The following is a 13,607-nucleotide window of genomic DNA, read 5'->3' on the forward strand; positions in this document are numbered from 1 at the left end:
AAGGGGTAAATTGATTGAACTCAGTGCTGTTGTTGGTTTTTTTTTTTCATATTAGATTGTTGAGTGGACTATGGTCAACAAAATAGAAAAAAAAAATGGAACAAACACAAATATATATTTCCAAATGATTTTGCATGCTATGTAAAACTCAAAATTTATATTTAATCATGTAAATAATTTTTTGAAAGCCTTTTATATGTTTTGCTGTGGTAGAGTTAAAAGTTGTTTTATATTCTATAATGCAATAACAAAATATTAAAGTTTGTCCTAAGTAATTGTTTCCTTTACCTTTGGACGATTTATTTCAAATAAATGCTAGTACTTTGAAAAATATATAGGTCTACAAAACTAAAAGGATATGTCTGCATGAAAAGTTAGAGATGCTAAAATAAAATATTTGACCTTTTTTGTTGGAATTTTTTCTCATATGAAAAATGTGTCATTGGCTGGCCATGTTTTGAAATAGCATGAACAATCATTTCCAATAGGTCTTTGGTTACACAGAGGGTTTTAAAAATGAAATGAATTCATCAAATGAACTAAAATGTTTTATCAAAGAGCACAACATTCTGAACAAATTTAAAGTTTAATTTACATTTTTGTCGCTTTTGCAATTAAGTTTTTCAATCTTGAATTTCTTCCATTCAATGTTTCTATGAGCTTCATCGCATTCTTCACAGAACTTTTACATTCATTCTTCCACTGATGATTCAACTGAAAGGGACGAAAAAAAAAATAACACATTTAAATTTATGTTGATGTTTAAGAGTAAACATTTAATTAACAGTTTAGATAAATAGAAATGTTCAGCCAAAAAAAGTGACATATTAGTAAATGTGAGGAATTTATAGTAAATTGGCACAATATTGAAGATCTTTTTATTCTTTTGTTTTTTTTCTGATTTCAACATAAATTTATAAAGTCATTATTTACTGTGAAATCATATTAGGATAAGCTTTCTGCACGTTTTAATAAAAGCTTGCATACCTCAGTGTTAGTCATCAAACCTTTCATCGTCATCATCATCGTACCTATCAAAATCGTCCCCGTTTCCGAGACGACCGAACAATCCCCTGTTGTATCTTGAATAGTTGTTATCAAAGTCTCCGTAGCCCCTAAATCCTCTCCCGTATAAACCCACGTAACTGGAATCGTCGTCATTCCATAGTCCCCCTCTCCCGAATCCAGAAAAGTTATTTAAGAAGGGACTGTAAGGAAGCAAGGGTGTTCTTCCATACATTCCACTATACATGTTATTGTTGATGAGATGTCCAGGGTACGTCATTGAATTCCATGGACTCCTGTACATCAAGAAAGGGTTTCCGCTCACGAGAGGAATTATCAAAGCAACAAGGATCCAATTTTTTAGTAGAGCCATTATTTCTTTTGTTGACGAAAACCTCCAATAAGACATAAAGAATAGAAACTTTCACAGTGCAATAAAAGATTTAAAAAATAAACCGGACGGCAGGTAGTCAGAATGACATGCAAATATTTTTTACTTAAACTAATACTTACTGTTCTAATGCAAGCTAATTTAAAGTACCTTCTACGCCGGTAAATAGTCTTATTTCTGTCTGAAGTTTTTTTTCGGGTTTTATATACAAATTTTGATGTTGAAAATTGTAAATGTCAACAAAACAGATTATCATGGTTATTGATGAACTCAAGTCTATTGTCCTAATAATAGTTATTAATTAAGCTTATCAATTAAACCGAAGCAAGGTAGACAAACTGTCATATTTTTTTTTAAAGAAAGACGAAGTTTCAAAATTGCCAAATGATCTTTATGCGTACATTCATAATGATGTAATTGTCAAAAACAAATAGAGTCGGACTGCATATTTATGAAATAATATAAAGCCCTCTACCAAAATTGTAAATGCCATGCCCCCCAACCCACCACCCCCACACCTGCCTTGAATAATTGTTGTTTTTTTTTAAGAAATAAACAACAGAGTTTTTTATTTGTTAATTAAATTACAAGTTATTGACAGATTATTACTTAAATTACTTGAAAAATCATAACAATAATATGCATGACTATTTATAAACACTAATTCTTCCATCATCAAGATATTTTTTATTGCTCTTCCCAAAACCATGATTCCAACATTATTAAAAGTATATCTTAATTTTGCCTTTAATTTTGGTTGGTCCTGTAGCATGTAATCTGTTTCAAGCGTCACGTCACTCAGGGTCTACCGACAAAGCTGTTCAGAGACACGCCTGGTACCTACCTCCAACTGGTATTTTCTCTTAAAGGTTTTGATTAATACTCGGAACAAGATCACCTTATCCGCATTTAATCGTTCATTCCCCTAAACGGATGTCACTGACTTTGTTTTAAAGGAATTCAACAATCATTTACAAAAGTTGTTTATGAAATAAGCTGTCGTTTATATATCACATATCAATTATAAGTTTTATTAGACAGAAACCTCGAAGATCTTATATTTTCCCGTCATGTTTATATCTATACAGCAAGTATATGTAAAACAAAACATATTCTTTATATAAGTATTGTGAAGATTTGAATGTTGGTACACCTAGCAAAATTAAAAACTCAGGCATAGAAATATAAATTTTGTAAAATGATAGTGCTATAGACATCATAAAATAGAATAATATTTATCGTTTAATTTTGTACACTTTTACTTCACTTCTGTTAACCGATTATTCTGGTAAAACAAATAAGGACTAAAGGAAATAGTATAATTATATCAAGCAAAGTTAATCAAGTATGTCTCAAAATATGTCAGTGAAAACGAACCAGTTATAGCAAATAAAAAAAACACAATTCTGTTGTTCTTTTTCGTAAATATATCAGCCTGCACACTTTCAAGCTCGGAAAAATTTACAAGAACAATTAAAAACATTAAGTCAAGTGAATGATATTCGAATTTATTTGTGATATTGCAATGTTAAAAAAAATAGTGAAAACACAACTTTTCTTTTTAAAAGAATATGCTAAGCGATTTGTCTCCGTGTCAGTCTTTAGAGTTCTCACAGGTACTGGGGTTTTTCAAATATTGTTTTATTTCTACCTGTCTCTGGACTTTAAATACTTTAAATACCTCATGATGGTATGGTATGTATAATGAAATAATTTAGAAACTAAAATTTAGTTAACAAAATCATATTGTGATGAAAAACATTTAAAGATACCTCACAACTATTTTCCCTATCTTGGTAATTTTCTTTTCGAGCACAACTTCATAAAAAAAGAAGTTATGCATTTGCAGAACTTTTTTTTTATTGCAATAATAAAATTTAGGAAAGTCAAAATTTATATCATATCGACTCGAACTTTTTTCCCTCCATCTCGTGATTCTAAATGACAACGGTTGTCGATAGAATTGGAGGTATATGAGTCGACCAAAGTTTATAGATATAGACATGAAGTGAGAATAAGTTATGCACATGATTATACAAGGTCATGATCAAATAAAGAGTCATAGATATCAATGTTAAGAAAGCCCTAGTTGGTATGGCTTCGGAGCTTTATGTTCATGATGCATCTGACGAAGAACAAAATATGAAAATACTCGGCGGACCATTTTTTAGAAATGAAAAAAATCCTTGTAATGATAAAATCTTCAACATGATAAATATTATGTCAATTTAACATAATTAAGGATAATAGTTCACAGTAACATTTTTTCTCAATCTCTTTTGACTCTCTTTCTAGCCAAATCTGTCTTAATAGAAGTTGGTTTCCCATTCTCGCTGAAAGTCATGCCGAAATGCTGATCATCTCTTTGTATGCGCTCATAAACAGAATATTATTAAAGATTTACATAGCAAAATTTTCGCATAGATCATACCTTCGTAAATGCAGCAAAATTCATTTAAATTGAGAAAAATGGTCAGTCCACGTTTTTTGTGCAAAATTGGCTGTAGAGTCTCTTAATTAAATATTCAGGTGGATCACGTGATAAATGGCTATCTAATTATTTTGTCCAACGCACTTGCATACAATTCATAAATGATTTATATCATTTGATAATACGTATTTAACTTTGCTCCAAAGATCATCTACATCATATTTACAGTATTATGCACGCACAACCGTAAATTCTAACCTTGACACATTCAAATTTGAATGAATTTCGTCAGAAATTTGTGCACTTGTGAAATATCAATTGAATAATACTAAGGTAAAGAATTGCTTATTCACGACACATTTAAGTAAAAAGTGCTAAAACACGATTAACTTTTCTAACATAATATATGAGATTAATTAACACAGATATTGTTCTAGAACATCTATTGTTTTAATGAGAATATTCAAACATGTAATTTTTCCAAAAAATTTTGGAAATGACCTGGCATTAACAAACTAAATCTTTGATCTCATAATGGTTTGTTGTCTACACACTTTCTGCAGATATGTTTACAGAATTATGTAGAATAAAGAAAACATTTCTTGACTTTCTTTATCAAAGCATAAAAATATCTATTTACAATTTGAAATCAATTTGAAGAGGAGATAAAGAGCTTGTTTGATGTCGTTTATGAGAGATTGTAGGCATTCTAGATATGTTCCATTTGTCAAAAATGAGATTTTTTCTTCTTCTTTTTTCCTTCATATTTTGCAGAAAACATGAGTTTAACAGATGATTTTCATTGTGTTTAACAGAATCACACCGTATCAATCAACGCTATTATTATTATGATGCATCGATATCATTGAAAGAATTTATAACTTGAATTTCCTAAAATAAACCTTTTATTTACTAGATCTTCACCCTTTGACTCAGTTTTGTACGCATGTATAGGTACGTAACTAAAAAGAATGAATTTTGCGATCGATAAACGTTTACATGCATTTTAGGTCACATAATTGCTTCACATGACCAAATAGAAATGGAAACAAAATAAATAGCCGCCTATGTCAACATCTTCATTTCTCAATTAATTTTTCCATTGTTACATACTTTTGGATTGAAAACTATTTAGTAAAAGTTTTAATTTTGATAAACCATAGAAAGTTAATCATTTAAAACGAGTGTATCATTTAAAAAGAATTAAGCGTTAAATGCAATCAATTGCATATAATTGTATGACCAAATCATTATTATAATTATCTGTATGACCATATTATTTGATATCGATGTAACAATTTTGGTTTAAAAAAAAACTATAGCTCATTGTTATCATGATCTGTAATCTAAACAGCATTATTTAATAACTCTTACTAATACACGAAGTTTGGTTTCCTAAAAGTGTCACGATACCACAAAATCGTTGAATTACCGATAAAGAATGGAATTTCTATATTAAAGCTCTAACGGAGAATAAGTAAGAAAACCAAAACAATTTTATTCAATCAACATTTATTAGTAACGCCATTGTTAACAACTTAGAGTCCAAATATTAATCAGCTTACAACAAGATCAAGATATCCACTCTTAGAATCTGAAAAGAAAAGATTTCACGATTTAGTCAGTTTTTATGACCTGCACACTTTTACATTAGAATAAATATTTCATGCATACATGTATAATGAAAAACGATGTGATTCGCCAAATATATAAATAATTATCTGTATGATTTGCAAGAGGTCAGAATTAAAATTACAATTAGATTATTTGTTAATCATCCCAATCCCATTCCCTGGAGAAATCATAGGAGCCATAAGGTTTATAGTATCGTCTGGGTTTCCACCAGTATCTATAGGCTTCTGACGAGGTGAACATAGTCACGGCAAGAACCAACAGGACGAGGAATACAAACAGGCTAAAGGTGAACTGCATGTTGACGAAACCTATTGAAATGTTTTACTTAAATATTGATACGTCATGATTAAGGTAATGATACGAACTTATTTCTAAAAGCTGTTTGGTAAGATTTAATTTCAAAATTTATGTACGCATTACAAAAAAAACCATTGCTTTTCTTTGCCTCACCATTTGGATATTCTTGAGGTTTCTCTCTGATATCAGAAAATGGTGTTTTGATTACAATAATACAAATATCTTATATCAGAAAAATGAATTTTGATATCAGAAATTTGAATTCTTGATATAATAAAAAATGTCTATATCTGATATCAGAAATTAGACGATTTTTTTTAATATCAGAAAACGATTTTTTAAAAAAAATTTTAAAGGTTTGAATTTCATAAGCGTTCATAATAATTTTTTTATATCAAAAGAGCCAACTGTACAAATGTATAATGCCTTTATATTAAGCGACGTCGTCAATATTTACAGAAATTTCCAAAAAAGCAGAGCTAATCATTGTTCTTGTGGAAGAACTTTCTAATATGAAATCTGGTTTGAAATCTAGGCATACTTTATTATTCATAACATGCATCTACAGGTTTCAAATACAATTTCCTTAAGTGTACAAAAGTTGCATCACAAGGATCATTTCCTTGTATTAACAAGCCCATGATGCATTTTGTTTGACCCATACAGAAATTATTTTAATTTACTTCGAATATTTCTATATTTGCAAAAAGACTTATTCTGCTGGTGTAAATAGCTTAAAGTCTATAACTTTTTTTAGATGATTGAAATGCAAAGAAAATTATTTGACACTGAAATAGCCAAAAACACGGACCAAGCAACTTTAAAGTAGATTTAATTGTATAGACAAGCTTTCCAAACAAAAAAGAACAGTAAAGGAATACATACCTGGCAATATATGATCTGGAAAATATCCGATGAAAAATATCACTGTTAGTTCGTTTATATACCATGTACATTTGAATACACCTATTTGCAGTGAAAGGTCAATGAATTAATTTTTTTGTGCCCCTGTTAACCATTTGAATAAAGTTGCAGGATCCAAGACCTTGGTATGCATTTCTAACGACCTAAACACAAATGTCAAAGAGGGCACTAATTAACATTTCTTAAAAAAATTTCCAAACATATATACATCATGTATATATATATTTTTTTAAATGTTTATAAAACATATTTCAGTTTTTCAAGCTAGACAGATAACATTTTCTGGGTATATAGAACAGGGGTGTAATTTTTCGTACATTTTCAAATTCAACCAAACCCTTCGATCAACATCAATTCAGTTATTTTTCCCATTAAAAATAAATGTGGCATCGTGCAAATTACAAAACTTGCACACAATACAATTTGTAGAATTATATTGTTAGAAACAACAAACTTTACAAGAAATTCACGATGCTTTTGTATTTTTTGCTCAATCAATGTGTGTTAATATCTATGCGTTTTGGTATTCGTATCTTCATGTTTCATATCTGTAATATTCTCTGTTTGTTATAAGTTTGCTTGGCACTTTTATATATTTGTGCTACGACATTAGACATTTATAAGACGTGATTTTTTTTGAAGCTGAATTATACTGAATTAAAAAATTCAACTATCTTAAGATATAAAAACGATGCCTCATTAGTAACTGCAGATTTTGTTTTATCTGAATTTAAATTTATCTACAGGAAAATATGCATGAAAGCATAATCTAACTCTTTTAGTTAAGCGATGGTTATTTTTCATGTATGTTTATAATGCAATTTTTTAAGTTTTATGATGTTGATGAATATAAAAGAATATATGATATGTATAAAATAGTTTGTAAAGGTATGTTCCTTTAGAAATTCGTTCTATTCATCAGAATACACTCCATTTCAATTTAATCTGTTTTAATTTGTACACTTTGTACCTGATAACTGAACCATATCTAACAGAGTTAAGAGAGATCAGATGTATTTTACTGCTCTTCTGTTCGTATGTTAAGATAAAACATAAACAAGTTTAAGCAAATCCAAATCATTTTCAGAAACGTTTGAAAGAATGTGACAAAAGATTATTAAATGCCAAATATCAAGGTCAAAAGATGGCGCCGAGATAAGACATGTGGGTTGGAAATCATTACCAAGGTCATTCAAAATTGTATTCATTAACCTATCGTTTAATTAAGAACAAGGTCTTCTAGAAACGGTATAAAAGCACTCTAAACTTTTCATCATTTATCAGAATTTCTCGAGTCCTGATCATTGAAAAGCAAGTAAGATATTTTTTTTGTTGTTTAGATTTATACAATTATTTGTTTTATAATAGATAAATGGAGATGTTTAGCTAGACTCGGTATATGTATACGAATTTGTTTGTTTTTTTTAGGTTATCAAGATGCAGTTCTCCTTAAGCCTGTTTGTTTTCCTCGTCCTGTTGGTTCTTGCTGTGACTATGTTCACCTCATCAGAAGCCTATAGATACTGGTGGAAACCCAGACGATACTATAAACCTTATGGCTCCTATGAATCCAGAGACTGGGATTGGGATGATTAACCAGTAAGGTCATTACTCTTTCTAAATAATACTTACAGATGTTAAATTTAAAAATGATTTTCAAACATAAATACTACTTATATAATTAATATCCGAATATTTTTAAATGGCTTATCTTATTAATAATTTATGTATTACTTTTTCAGATGGCAGTTTGGTAAAAATCTGATCATTTAGAAATAAAAATGTAAAAAAAAAAATTCTTGAACTGGTTTGTTTCCGCTTAAACTGGCCAAAGTTGTTGTCAAAAGCTATGAGGTTCTACATGTTGTTTCGTATCTAAATTACGCATACAAAAACAGATAAATGCCTTTTTAATAACTTAGAACAGCTGTAGCACTGCGCAGCTTCAGATTTATTTTAAAGATTTAAAAATCTGAAAAATAACAATGGTACCCATTGCTGTCTCTCTACAGCCATTTGTTGAGAAAAAGGGTTAGTCTTGCATAATAATGTAGTAACTTTGCCTCAAAATAGGGTACCCCATTTTTATAAGTCGGCATGGGATCTGTTTTTAGAACTAGAAAATTCCAGTCCTAAGGAACTTGGACATTGACGTTATATTTTCATAAAAAAAAATAAATGTCAACTCAAAACAATCTTCAGACGAATCTTTATACCAGATCCAATGGGTTTTTATTTTATAAGTATAAATTAGATTTAATTCTCTTTAGACGTGGGTTTTTGGTACAGAAAATTATATGTCTAAAAAAATATTTAGATATTTCAATGAAAATAGAACATCAATGTTTTTTTGAGACAAAAATATTTCGTGCGAGTGATTTTTGTTGATACCCATTCTAAGAATAGGGTACCCTCTTTTGAGACAAAGTAACAACTTGAATAAGCAAGCTTTGACATTTTTCTCAACAAATGGTTGAAGAGTGGACACTGAAAACCTTCTTACAGTTTTTTCAGATTTTTAAATCTTTAATTAAATTCTGTAGCTGCGCAGTTGTAAGTGTTAAAAAAAGGCATTATTCTGCTCTTGAATGTGTTACATGTAGATGCATACAAAACAACATGTAAACCGTCATATTTTTGGATTTTTTTTTTAACTTTTGAGAACAGTTTAATCAGTTTTGGTTAGAAACAAGCCAGTTTATGAAATGTTGACATTTTTATTTTCAAATGCACTTAACAAGTAACACTCCTGATATCTTAAGTCGTCAATCAAAAACCATGCTCTTTCTTTAATGAAACTCTAACATTGCATGTTTTATATTGATACCCACAACTGTCAAAAGATGGCTGTATATCCTTTTTAACGGCTATAGATACCGATATAAACACATGCAATATTGATTTTTCATGACAGAAAGAGAAGGGTTTTTATTCGACAGTCAAAGATATCAGGATTGATTTTTATTATATGATTGGAAAGCTTTTTCCTTTTATGAATACAATAACAGTAATGCTTAAGGAGTCATAACCAGGTTATCCAAAATTGTTTTCACAAACCTATCATTAATCAAAGGTTGGGCGTTCTAAAATGGTATGTAATCTTTCTTAACGTCTCTATAACCATATGCATCAGCATTTCAATATTTTTGATTAATGATATCTGAGTAAGATTTCACTTTGATTTTGGTAATGATACTGACACTTCCATTGCTTTTCAATCGAATAAATAGATTTGTTCACATAATATTCGATATTAGCCAAAAACATTCAATTCCTAATAAAAATTCATAAGAATAAATGTAGGTCTGTGAATGCAATTTAGTTTAACCTGGTTATGATGTTTTACCCATAGGGTTTACCTCAGCACGGATTAATCGACATTAATATTCAGACTAAGTCAAAGGCCTTGTTTTTATGCTATACTGCTTTTATCATTTTTACAATGGTTTAAACGTTTCTGAACATGATTTTTTTTTGTTCACTTATCTCAACAGATTGGTTTTAATTTCAGTTTCATCTTTATTTACAAGATCAAAAAATGAAAATTGACAATCAATATGTTTTTAAGAGGTATCAAATGCATTTTGAACAAAATTAAAATCATTTATCACATTGTAATGGAGTGACTTATAAATAATTAAAATGTCCGAAATATCATTTAAAAAGTTGTTAAAATATCACTTTAACTACATTCATAAAAGGATAAAACTTTATATTTACATAACAAATATAATTCCTGATATTTTTAATCCTCAAATAAAAAACCTGTTGTTTCCAAAACGGTAGTTAATCATAAACGATTAAGTAATTTTTTCTCTCCAAATGGTAAACCATATTACATTTAAACACGAAACTAAATTATTTCATCTAACATTTTATTGTAACATTCTGAATTCTGCAACTTTAACAAATTCAAAAAATATTAATTCATTGACCTAATACTACAAATATGCGTATTCAAATATTCATGGTATATAAACGAACTAACAGAAATATTTGTCATCGGATAATATCCTGATCATATAACGCTAGGCTTGTTCTTTTCTACTAAATTTATGATTGGGAAGCTCATATCAACAATTGAGAAATGATATGCTATACGTTCGTCTGTATCATGACATAATAAAAATTAAAACAAGTATTCCTTTTAAAGGAATGATCGGCAATTATGATACATTGATAGCTACATGTAGAAGCAATCAACATGATCAGTTTTTGATGTAAAATAATTAAAAAAGTACTGTATTTTTACAAAATATAGAATATTTTGAATCTGTACACCATAATTTTATCATTATAAACCCTCAACAAATTTAACTTTGAAATAAATTTGGGGAAAGCCGTTCGTAAACTCCTTGTCTAGTTTTATATTGTTAACGTAATTATTAAATGTTAATGTATCTTCTTCTTCTTTAGAATACTGAGTATAGGGCTTTTCAAAGAGCATTAACACGTATACAAAAAAGAGTTGTATTAAAATAATTTAATGCGACTGAAAAACATCGAATGCCATCATAACTTGCTATTGAGGTCGCATTATAACGTGACCTTGTTTATAAATCAAGCCCCTTTCCTAGCTACTATTATGCAACATCAATAGATCGAGGTCAGTTCATGGAGCATCTTCTTATGATTGAGGTCAGTTCATTGAGGTCAACTGCATTACTGAATGAATCTTTCGATCAAAATTCTTACACGTGAGACAAAATGTGCATTCTTGAATTAACAGGTCGAACTGTATTTTATGTATGTTTGCATCTCTTAAGGTAAATGAATTGAAATAAAACTGAATAAAATGTTATATATATACTTAACAAAACTTCAAGTTTTTATAAGAACTACTATTGCAAGCGCAATGTGTGCGCACGTGGAAGCATTTGCCGGATGCCTCATATGGACACAACAGTGATCGGCCGAAGCCGATCACAAAAAAACTTCTACATAGGTTTTGTCAAGATGCAGTTCTCCTTTAGCTTTTTTTGTTTTCATCGTCCTGTTGGTTCTGGCTGTGACTACGTTTACCTCATCAGAAGCCTTCTGGTACGGATACCAGCCAATAAGATATTGGAAACCTTATGGCGGCTCCTATGAATCCGGAGACTGAGATTGGGATGATTAAACAGCAAGATAATTATACTTTCTTAATCATACAAAGGTTGCATTCAGAGAAGATTAAGGTAAAAAAAAATACATCATTCAAATATTAATTTGAATATATATAAAATATTTAATTACAACAATTTGAAAAACGAGTACCAAACAAATTTTTTTTCTATTTCATTTTTGACGGCAGTTGGTGTCAACGATTAGATTTTATGTTATTTGATTGTTATGATGATGGCGTTTTAATAAAATATTACAATAAACAATTTCGTTTAGATTTTGTTTTATTTTTATTTTTCGATAGAAACGATTAACTAATGATTTGGAAAAGTAGGAACCATCTAAAACATACTATTAAGACCCCTTTTAATGGAATTGGTAGGGTTTACTGGTGACTAATTCTTTGTACAAAAAGTAAATGAAAATAGGTATAAAATGCATTGAATTTCATTTCAATATGGCAAACAAGGTTTTAATAACAGACAACGTACGCTTTTTGGAAGTATAATTTGCCTATCAATATCAACTGTTTTATTTAAATATCAATCCACAAATTCGTAGATGTATATGCATTGCTTTATATTTACCAATAATGTCTTTAAAATACATAGCACTGTAGTACTTGATGGAAATTGATATTCTACATATGAATTTTGTCCATCTTCCGTCATTGTTTCAGATCCGGCAAGGAATTATTGTGAAGAACAAAAGATTTTAGCTCATTTACCAATGAAATAAGTGATGTTCATTACGTAACCATGAGTTTTTGTTATTTATCATTTAACATCTAATTAAACAAGTCATATATTTATATATTTCTATTAAACTTTCAAGTCACAAATATTTGGCAATATTTAATCACATCAATCCCAGTCTAAAGACTTATCATAGGAACCACAAGATCTACAGTATATAAAAAGTGCCTGTTTGGGAGGGTAACTGTTGAAATTGACACCCCGAGAAAACCATTGTCAACCACAGCTTTGCTTAGGTTGACAATGGTTTTCTCGGCGTGTTAATTTCAACAGTCCCCCCCCCCCCCCCGCACACACACACACAGGCACAATTTAATTTATAATACTGAATGTCTTCATTTTAAAGAAAATTTTACTGCTTGTATATAGAAATAAAGTGAATTCTATGGCGAACCGTACGTGCATAATATACGCACATGTAACAATGCGTTGTGTTACCCGGTGCCAGGTTTGTTGCTAACGCTGAGGGTAATAGAACGGATTACCAACTGCGTCTAAACCAATCAGATTTCAGTTTTTACCATGAAAGTATAATAATATATTTTGGTCTCCAGTAACGGAAAAAGGTTTCTGATGTCCGAATGGCTTGATGTTAATGGAACTTTGGAAATATTGATAAATTTGTGGTAAAACAAAATGTTGGAACCTTATTTCGAAATGCATGAATATTGAACCAGTGTTGCAAAATTATATATAGATATTGTGCCCTTTTTTAGCTTAAATTGAATTTTTGTTTTATCCAACTTCACCTCTGACACGTGAAAAAATTACTCAAATATATATATGGCGGAACTGTCATGGTTTTTTTATTCATATCAACATTCACAGTTAACATGCCACTTACATGTTCATACTCTATGCGCCGATCTTACCACTCGTAAGCTTTTGGCAGCAAAAGCATCCACAAATTATTCATTCAACAAACTATATCAGTGCTGGGGTACCTGGGAGACAACAGTATCCCTCAGCAAATGGTTACGTTTCAAAATTGTGCGAACACTCTCATCAATGTAACTATCCTAATCACCACAACCATTGATTTGTTTTCAGGTTTTTAAACGCAATG

The 13,607-nt window shown here is 29.9% G+C and overlaps 1 long non-coding RNA gene across 2 annotated transcripts; it reads right to left on the bottom strand.

Annotated features, from left to right (window-relative positions):
- Positions 1–535: 535 nt before the first annotated feature.
- On the bottom strand, positions 536–1,568 carry LOC128179784 (uncharacterized). 2 transcript variants are annotated; one of them, XR_008243131.1, is made up of 3 exons: positions 1,519–1,568; positions 1,032–1,400; positions 536–714 (listed from the first exon to the last, which is right to left on the bottom strand). It is a non-coding gene; the product is annotated as an uncharacterized LOC128179784 (long non-coding RNA). The 2 variants fall into 2 exon arrangements; XR_008243132.1 differs by having other exon boundaries at positions 988–1,400.
- Positions 1,569–13,607: the final 12,039 nt, after the last annotated feature.

Source organism: Crassostrea angulata, chromosome 4 (assembly GCF_025612915.1).
Source record: "Crassostrea angulata isolate pt1a10 chromosome 4, ASM2561291v2, whole genome shotgun sequence".
Classification (NCBI taxonomy): domain Eukaryota; kingdom Metazoa; phylum Mollusca; class Bivalvia; order Ostreida; family Ostreidae; genus Magallana; species Magallana angulata.